Genomic DNA, 10481 nt, shown 5'->3' on the forward strand with positions numbered 1-10481 from the left:
AAGAGAGACATTATGATCCTCCATAAGCGGAAACACAATAAAATAGAGAATGGAAAATGTGGAATGTGTCGAAGAGAATACAACCCGACCAAAGAGTAAAAAGACAGCAGAAGGCCACCATATCTTCAACACAGCGAGAAAATCCTGCACCCAAAGGTGGACTACAGCTTGCCCCTAAACAAATCAGAGGCGGATTTAGGGGGGGGCCTTCCCTTTTGAGAGAAAAAAAGGTTGCTTATATAGGGAATCACTGAAGCGTGACGGGAGCGGGCCCCCTCTTATGAAAATTTCTAGATCCACCACTGCAAATAGCTGTACTAGTTCAGTGAAAATGGACATCATACTAAACTTCAATATATATAAATGAACAAAAAAATATAACATATACAAGACTAACAAAGGCCAGAAGCTCCTGATTTCGGGACAGGCCCCAAAATGTGGCAGGGTTAAACATGTAAAGTGAGATCTCAATCCTCCCCAAATAACTCGACCCAATGTAGAAAAACAAACACACAATAATACACACAGTATAACTGAGTTTAAGGGTGCAATCAACAGTTTTTTTCTATGACGTCACATAGCCGGACGAATAGTGCTAGGGCTATTTGTCCGGCCATTGCAATGCACTTGTCAATTGATGTCCGTATGGAAGTGCGTGTAATCTTCAGCAGCACCAGGGGGTCGCATGTAATCCGACCGATCACTGATTTTCAATTTTCAAATCATGGCTGAAACGGTGATGTCAATATTTTTAATAAATTTACCAGTTTTCGGAATTTGACAAGGCAATACGATAGTCTGAACTTCAAAGAATGATATTATTTTATAATAGGGACTCAAAAATAATTGAAATCATAAGGAAAAGGGGATATGAAAAGTAATTGCTCGGAGAACTATAATTTTACCAAACTATTCGACTCGCTATAGCTGTATACTAGTAATTAAATGGTGGAAAAGATTATCAAAGCAAGAGTAATTGGGATAGGGTACAAAAAGTGGGAACGTGGGATAATGGATAATAAAAAATGGGGATATGAAATATAAGGGACAAATATAAGTGGGATCTCGGGGGGGGGGAAAGAAATGAGGGACTGAGAAAAGGAGCACCCCGTGTTATACCCCGACCCCCTCACGTAAATTAGATAAAATCCCACCTTGAAATTTTAAATAAGGTTTTTACAGTGTTGTTGTTTTTTTTTGTTTTTTTTTTTGGGGGGGGGGGGGGTGGGGAGGGGGGCACATTATAGAAAAATCTCCCACCTCTCACACAAAATATGGATAACTTTATGTTAAGGGGGTCCATAACTCTGTTCGACAGCTTCAGACATAATAATTTTGTACCTTTTTCAACTAGACCAAATCCTTACGTTAACTTAAAATGTTTGAGTCAATCACGACCCAAGTTTGATTTACAAGTAATTGCTTCCCTCTTCCTACAATTTGAAGCCATAGATAAAGAAATAAATATGGAATATATATGATTTTTTTTCTAATTATAAATAATACGTTGTCCACATTGGACTATATATAAAGAAAACAACAATTTTAATTACCAGTAACAAGATTGGGGCCTGACAATTTAAGATTGCAAAACATTGCTTTTTAGATGTCCATATGTATGATTTGCGACCCCCTGGTGCTGCTGAAGATAATATTTCATGCACACAGACATGCGCATTGTATTGGCCGGACAAATAGTCCTGGTACTATTCGTCTGGCTAGCCGGACAAATAGCAACTGCCAAATGAATAATCATCTCTTTCATCATAAGTTATGTTATTAAGCTTCCCATTAAAGATCTAGATAACAAGATCAAGAGAAAGGGAAGTGTACATTGATAGCTTCCATTAAAGATCTAGATAACAAGATCAAGAGAAAGGGAAGTGTACATTGATAGCTTCCATTAAAGATCTAGATAACAAGATCAAGAGAAAGGAAAGTGTACATTGATAGCTTCCATTAAAGATCTAGATAACAAGATCAAGAGAAAGGGAAGTGTACATTGATAGCTTCCATTAAAGATCTAGATAACAAGATCAAGAGAAAGGGAAGTGTACATTGATAGCTTCCATTAAAGATCTAGATAACAAGATCAAGAGAAAGGGAAGTGTACATTGATAGCTTTCATTAAAGATCTAGATAACAAGATCAAGAGAAAGGGAAGTGTACATTGATAGCTTTCATTAAAGATCTAGATAACAAGATCAAGAGAAAGGGAAGTGTACATTGATAGCTTCCATTAAAGATCTAGATAACAAGATCAAGAGAAAGGGAAGTGTACATTGATAGCTTCCATTAAAGATCTAGATAACAAGATCAAGAGAAAGGAAAGTGTACATTGATAGCTTCCATTAAAGATCTAGATAACAAGATCAAGAGAAAGGGAAGTGTACATTGATAGCTTCCATTAAAGATCTAGATAACAAGATCAAGAGAAAGGGAAGTGTACATTGAAAGCTTCCATTAAAGATCAAGAGAAAGGGAAGTGTACATTGATAACTTCCATTAAAGATCTAGATAACAAGATCAAGAGAAAGGGAAGTGTACATTGATAGCTTCCATTAAAGATCTAGATAACAAGATCAAGAGAAAGGGAAGTGTACATTGATAGCTTCCATTAAAGATCTAGATAACAAGATCAAGAGAAAGGGAAGTGTACATTGATAGCTTCCATTAAAGATCAAGAGAAAGGGAAGTGTACATTGATAGCTTCCATTAAAGATCTAGATAACAAGATCAAGAGAAAGGGAAGTGTACATTGAAAGCTTCCATTAAAGATCAAGAGAAAGGGAAGTGTACATTGATAACTTCCATTAAAGATCTAGATAACAAGATCAAGAAAAAGGGAAGTGTTCATTGATAGCTTCCATTAAAGATCTAGATATCAAGAGAAAGGGAAGTGTACATTGATAGCTTCCATTAAAGATCTTGATAACAAGATCAAAGAAAGGGACGTGTACATTGATAGCTTCCATTAAAGATCTAGATAACAAGATCAAGAGAAAGGGAAGTGTACATTGAAAGCTTCCATTAAAGATCAAGAGAAAGGGAAGTGTACATTGATAACTTCCATTAAAGATCTAGATAACAAGAGAAAGAGAAAGGGAAGTGTACATTGATAGCTTCCATTAAAGATCTAGATATCAAGAGAAAGGGAAGTGTACATTGATAGCTTCCATTAAAGATCTTGATAACAAGATCAAAGAAAGGGACGTGTACATTGATAGCTTCCATTGAAGATCTAGATAACAAGATCAAGAGAAAGGGAAGTCTACATTGATAGCTTCCATTCAAGATCTAGATAACAAGATCAAGAGAAAGGGAAGTGTACATTGAAAGCTTCCATTAAAGATCTAGATAACAAGATCAAGAGAAAGGGAAGTGTACATTGATAGCTTCCATTTAAGATCAAGAGAAAGGGAAGTGTACATTGATAGCTTCCATTAAAGATCAAGAGAAAGGGAAGTGTACATTGATAGCTTCCATTAAAGATCTAGATAACAAGATCAAGAGAAAGGGAAGTGTACATTGATAGCTTCCATTAAAGATATAGATAACAAGATCAAGAGAAAGGGAAGTGTTCATTGATAGCTTCCATTAAAGATCTAGATAACAAGATCAAGAGAAAGGGAAGTGTACATTGATAGCTTCCATTAAAGATCTAGATAACAAGATCAAGAGAAAGGGAAGTGTACATTGATAGCTTCCATTAAAGATCTAGATAACAAGATCAAGAGAAAGGGAAGTGTACATTGATAGCTTCCATTAAAGGTCTAGATAACAAGATCAAGAGAAAGGGAAGTGTACATTGATAGCTTCATTTAAAGTCAGTTCAGCAGGATAAACTTCTTTAGTGTACATACTGTGGTAGTCATTATTGAGAGCCAATATACCATCCAAATATCTAAAATTGTTATTAAATTTTATATCAGATGGTGTTTCCATGAGTCTTTGCTGGTTTTAGTCATAAATTGTAAATAATAACAATACAGAAACAGGTCCACAATAGGTGGTGCACATTTAGTCCCCATTAGAATTTAAATAATTTGACGATTTACGGAATCTGTCAACAGACTGAATGCGGCAAGGTATTTATCAATCCCTCATCATATCTCTAAAACATAAATATCAATCAGTGCACATTCAATGGATTGAGTGTAAAGACATCATTAACAGTCAAAGAAAACCATGACATTGTGCAATGCAAAGATACAAGTATTGACAGACTGTAATACGATTAAAGTACATATATGTGTATGGCAAAACCATAAAGTATGATTTAAATTTACTGATAACAAAATCAATATTCATACCAATTAAAAACAATATTCAAAGATCTAATTACAATGTTGAGTAGGTAACCATTTCAAATAAGTTTATTTAAAGGATTGATAAGTTTACCTGGTTCGTTTATAATTTTCTGGGCTCAGTTAACAACATTGAGGTCAAATTTAGTATGTTCAATTTCATCTGAAAGAAGACTTAGTGGGGTTGGTGTTGTTTATTCTTTAGTTTTCTATGTTGTGTCATGTGTGCTGTTGTTTGTTTGTCTTTTTTCATTTTTAGCCATGGCGTTGTCAGTTTGTTTTAGATTTATGAGTTATACTGTCCCTTTGGTATCTTTTGTCCCTCTTTTATACAGGTGCATCCAAACTTGCAAACTAAATCTTTGTAACTATAAAAGAATTTAGTAGAAATTAGGTTTTTTTTTAAAGTAATTTGTTGTAACACACTACCTGACTTAATAGTTTACCAGTAATACATAGATTATGTTCACTGATACCCCAAATGCACTACAGATGCATAACAAATGAGTTGAGATATATTAACAACATGATGGTGCCTGGGGATCTTCACTCCAAAAAAAGAAACTTAACAGTAGGGAAAGAATCAAACCTTCTGTTAATTTTTGTGAAGAGTTTCGGGTATTAAACTGAAATGTCTCAATCTAGGAAAGGACACCACTTGTTGCTGTTAATATTTCTTCTCATAAGGTAAGTTTGTGTGGGTAAATTACTGCACTTATATTTCGGGCATCAAACACCACAAAAATATATCAACCCAATTCAGTTGAGGTGTTCAGCTGGGTTTTTCTGTACATAAACATCAATACAAAATTATGTTTGTGACATGAAATCAATCCTACCGATTTTCAGACATCTCTCTCTATACTTATCAATGATCTTCAGCATTATTTTTTTTTCGTATTGGAACATAGATAATAAATTTTGATACTGTTTTTTGTTACAAGACTTTCAACATGGTTTGAAAATTGGCATCCAGAAAGGTGATACATGTATGATATCTGGTTTCTATGAAGTTAAAGGTAAAGAAATGAGAAAGCTGTGAAAATTGCAAATTTAGTTGAATAGAGAATTGTTAGTCTGACACCTATAGTTGAAAACTGTGTGTTACCCTCTGGATATCTATTGGTTATAACTGTTGTGTAATATGAGGGTTTGGATGGGGTTAAATGATTAAAGAATAATGCCCTTAAAAAATGAAGATTAAAGAATAACGGGCAAACAAAATGAAAATTAGAGAAAAAAGGGGTTAATTTTTTGAAGATTAGAGAAAAAAGGGGTTAAATTTTTAAAGATTAGAGAACAAAGGGGTGAAAATTAAATGTTTACAGAATAACAGACCCCCCCTCTACTTAAGCTCCAGTTTAAAAAAAGTCATAGCCAACAAATTGTAAATAAGTTTTCTATACTATTTATATAAAACAGGGAGGTTCAATTTACCATGGTGGGGTCAAAATACCATATGTAAAAAATAACCACAGGTTCACTTTTTAGGGGGTTCAAAATACCATATGACACCACATAAAGCTTGAGAAGCTAAATGAGAAATTCTCCCTGGTAAATTTTTTTACTGATGGTATATTATTTCTGCCCTGGTTATCAAGAGACCCGTGGTAGCCCACTTAAAGCTTGTATGCGGATGCTTAATGAAAAATTCTCCCTCATTACCTTTTTTACCGAGGGTATATTCTTTCTGCACTGGTCGTTGAGAGAAAAATTCTGAACAATTTTACTGATAAACTTGCACATTATCTTTTTGTCTGCTGTGACACTTCCTCTATGGTTGTTAAGTGTGATGTCATTAACTAAATTTTGCAAGATTTTTTTATATTGACCACCAATATACGTATAAATAGAAACAAGGCACCAGATACCTAAAATAACCTTTGAAACATGTAATCGTAATATCCAATGAAAACAGTGGAATGCTACACCATATGTAACATCACCTGTTATTTTTATACCAAAGAAAAAGATAAGCATATTAGCACACCAACATATAAGTAGATATACATACCATATAACAGTTAAGAAATCGTTAACTAGAGGCTCTAAAGAGCCTGTGTCGCTCACCTTGGTCTATGTAAATATTAAACAAAGGACGCAGATGGATTCATGACAAAATTGTGTTTTGGTGATGGTGATGTGTTTGTAAATCTTACTTTACTGAACATTCTTGCTGCTTACAATTATCTCTATCTATAATGAACTTGGCCCAATAATTTCAGAGGAGAAGATTTTTGTAAAAGATAAGATTTACGAAAAATGGTTCAAAATTGACTATAAAGGGCAATAACTCCTAAAGGGGTCAACTGACCATTTCAGTCATGTTCACTTATTTGTAAATCTTACTTTGCTGAACATTATTGCTGTTACAGTTTATCTCTATCTATAATAATATTCAAGATAATAACCAAAAACAGCAAAATTTCCTTAAAATTAGCAATTCAGGGGCAGCAACCCAACAACAGGTTGTCCGATTCATCTGAAAATTTCAGGGCAGATAGATCTCGACCTGATAATCAATTTTACTTCATGTCAGATTTGCTCTAAATGCTTTGGTTTTTGAGTTATAAGCCAAAAACTGAATTTTACCCCTATGTTCTATTTTTAGCTGTGGTGGCCATCTTGGTTGGTTGGCCAGGTCACGCCACACATTTTTTAAACTAGATACCCCAATGATGATTGTGGCCAAGTTTGGTTTAATTTGGCCCTGTGGTTTCAGAGGAGAAGATTTTTGTAATAGATTACTAAGATTTACGAAAAATGGTTAAAAATTGACTATAAAGGGCAATAACTCCTAAAGGGGTCAACTGACCATTTCAGTCATGTTCACTTATTTGTAAATCTTACTTTGCTGAACATTATTGCTGTTTACAGTTTATCTCTATCTATAATAATATTCAAGATAAATAACCAAAAACAGCAAAATTTCCTTAAAATTACCAATTCAGGGGCAGCAACCCAACAACAGGTTGTCTGATTCATCTGTAAATTTCAGGGCAGATAGATCTTGACCTGATAATCAATTTTACTTCTGTTAGATTTGCTCTAAATGCTTTGGTTTTTGAGTTATAAGCCAAAAACTAAATTTTACCCCTATGTTCTATTTTTAGCTGTGGCAGCCATCTTGGTTGGTTGGCCGGGTCACGCCACACATTTTTTAAACTAGATACCCTAATTGTGATTGTGGCCAAGTTTGGTTTAATTTGGCCCAGTAGTTTCAGAGGAGAAAATTTTTGTAATAGATTACTAAGATTTACGAAAAATGGTTAAAAATTGACTATAAAGGGCAATAACTCCTAAAGGGGTCAACTGACCATTTCAGTCATGTTCACTTATTTGTAAATTCTACTTTGCTGAACATTATTGCTGTTTACAGTTTATCTCTATCTATAATAATATTCAAGATAAATAACCAAAAACAGCAAAATTTCCTTAAAATTACCAATTCAGGGGCAGCAACCCAACAACAGGTTGTCTGATTCATCTGAAAATTTCAGGGCAGATAGATGTTGACCTGATAATCAATTTAACTTCATGTTAGATTTGCTCTAAATGCTTTGGTTTTTGAGTTATAAGCCAAAAACTGAATTTTACCCCTATGTTCTATTTTTAGCTGTGGCGGCCATCTTGGTTGGTTGGCCAGGTCACGCCACACATTTTTTAAACTAGATACCCCAATGATGATTGTGGCCAAGTTTGGTTTAATTTGGCCCAGAAGTTTCAGAGGAGAAGATTTTTGTAAAAGTTAACGACGACGGAGGACGGACGCCATATGCCGGACCGAAGTGATGGGAAAAGCTCACTTGGCCCTTCGGGCCAGGTAAGCTAAAAATTTCATCAGCAGAAAGAGTTATCAAAAAATATTATCAACAAGCATTTCTTAGGTTTGCCTGGCAATTGGTAGAGTTGAATGAATTATAGCATAAGAGCAAAATTTTAATCTTAGAAGAAATATGACATTGGTTACAAATGTCCAATTCAGACTTCTCCTTCAGTTCTCCTCATGGTGCAGTCATAGCATCCTCTAAATCACAGATCATAGACATCCAAGACATAATGAATGCAATGTTGTCTACTCTCCTGGTACAGTCATAGCATCCTCTAAATCATAGATCATAGACATCCAAGACATAATGAATGCAATGTTGTCCGCTCTATCTTGGTCTGGCCAAAAGACTGATACATGTATTCTGAGAGTATTGCATAGCATTATACATAGTTCCTGAGAGTATTGCATAGCATTATACATAGTCCCATAACAGTTAAATTTTCATACTACTGGAACAAGATGTTAACTTGATCAATAACAACTTGTCATGGTGTAAACTATATAACAAGTATGGTGACATATAGTTGTTTATTTCTGTGTCATTTGGTCTCTTGTGGTGAGTTGTCTCATTGGCAATCATACCCGCCTTCTTTTTTTTATCAAGTCAATAGTTTTAAGCATGATGAAAAAAAGTGTGGAAAACTGATTATAATTTTTAAAGTGAATTTTCCAAGTCCCTGGAGCATAAATCTGCATAAAATCATCAGACTGGAACAAAATTTGAAAGTGATCTGTAATTTATCCTGATAAAAATATATACCTAATATCAAGATCTTCAAGAATGACGAAAAATGCTGAAAACTGATAATTTGAGTGAATTCTCTTAAGTCCAACTTAGAACTATAAGTCTGCATAATATCACCAGACCAAAACAAAAATTGAAAATGATCAGTCAAAATAATATACCAAATATCAAATCAATATCTTCAAGCATGAAGAACAAAATGTTGAAAACTGATTTGCCAGATTAATGGATGGACAATGGAGTGTAAACCTAAAATTCCCTATGACTTCATGGGTAGGGGCCAGATTAATGGATGGACAATGGAGTGTAAACCTATAATTCCCTATGACTTCATGGGTAGGGGCCAGATTAATGGATGGACAATGGAGTGTAAACCTATAATTCCCTATGACTTCATGGGTAGGGGCCAGATTAATGGATGGACAATGGAGTGTAAACCTATAATTCCCTATGACTTCATGGGTAGGGGCCAGATTAATGGATGGACAATGGAGTGTAAACCTATAATTCCCTATGACTTCATGGGTAGGGGCCAGATTAATGGATGGACAATGGAGTGTAAACCTATAATTCCCTATGACTTCATGGGTAGGGGCCAGATTAATGGATGGACAATGGAGTGTAAACCTATAATTCCCTATGACTTCATGGGTAGGGGCCAGATTAATGGATGGACAATGGAGTGTAAACCTATAATTCCCTATGACTTCATGGGTAGGGGCCAGATTAATGGATGGACAATGGAGTGTAAACCTATAATTCCCTATGACTTCATGGGTAGGGGACTAACAATAGGATGGAGGCGGCAATAATATTTCTAAATATGTTTAAAAACAATTATACTTTAGATACCTTTTTTTTATTTTTTTCGAATTATCATATCATGATTCATTAAACAACTCCATAAATCACATGACACCTATTTATGTTGTTACTTTATAATATCACAACCTTCATTGGTTAAATGTTTTAAAATGACATTGAACAAATTTTCATTTTCAATATAAAACACTGGAAATCTTTTCATTGGGTACTTAAAGCATACATCCAGTAATATAATCAAATAAACTTCAATAAAATGGTATCAATGACTTCATTTATAATGTAGCTAGTACAAATTTAATTTTGCTAGAAACATTGAAATATTTCAACAATTAGGGACGACATCAAAAGATCAATGTAAGATAAAAAACTTAATTCAAATAGTTTGGGGGTGGGGGGGTTGAACTGCTGCAAGATTTGGTTATCCGACATTGATTTTTACATATATCCATATGAGTCAATCAATTTTTCCCAAATTAAGTTAATAGGGGGGTAAGGGGTTCAGTGAAAAAACTATTTGAATTAAGTTTTTTATCCTTCATTGAACTTTTGATGTCGTCCCTTATGCCCTTCAATTTACAACATAAGGTTTTACTACTCATGGTTTTTTCAAAAGTTAAATAAGCAGCATAAAAGAATATAAAAGATTTTAAATCGAAAAAAACAACAACAGGAGACAGACAGAATGGTTCAATCTTGATACAAATAAACAAATAAAAAACACATGACATGTAAGTCATTACACACAATGTATAAATAAACATAGAATAAAAAT

Source organism: Mytilus galloprovincialis, chromosome 10 (assembly GCF_965363235.1).
Source record: "Mytilus galloprovincialis chromosome 10, xbMytGall1.hap1.1, whole genome shotgun sequence".
NCBI classification, from domain to species: Eukaryota; Metazoa; Mollusca; class Bivalvia; order Mytilida; family Mytilidae; genus Mytilus; species Mytilus galloprovincialis.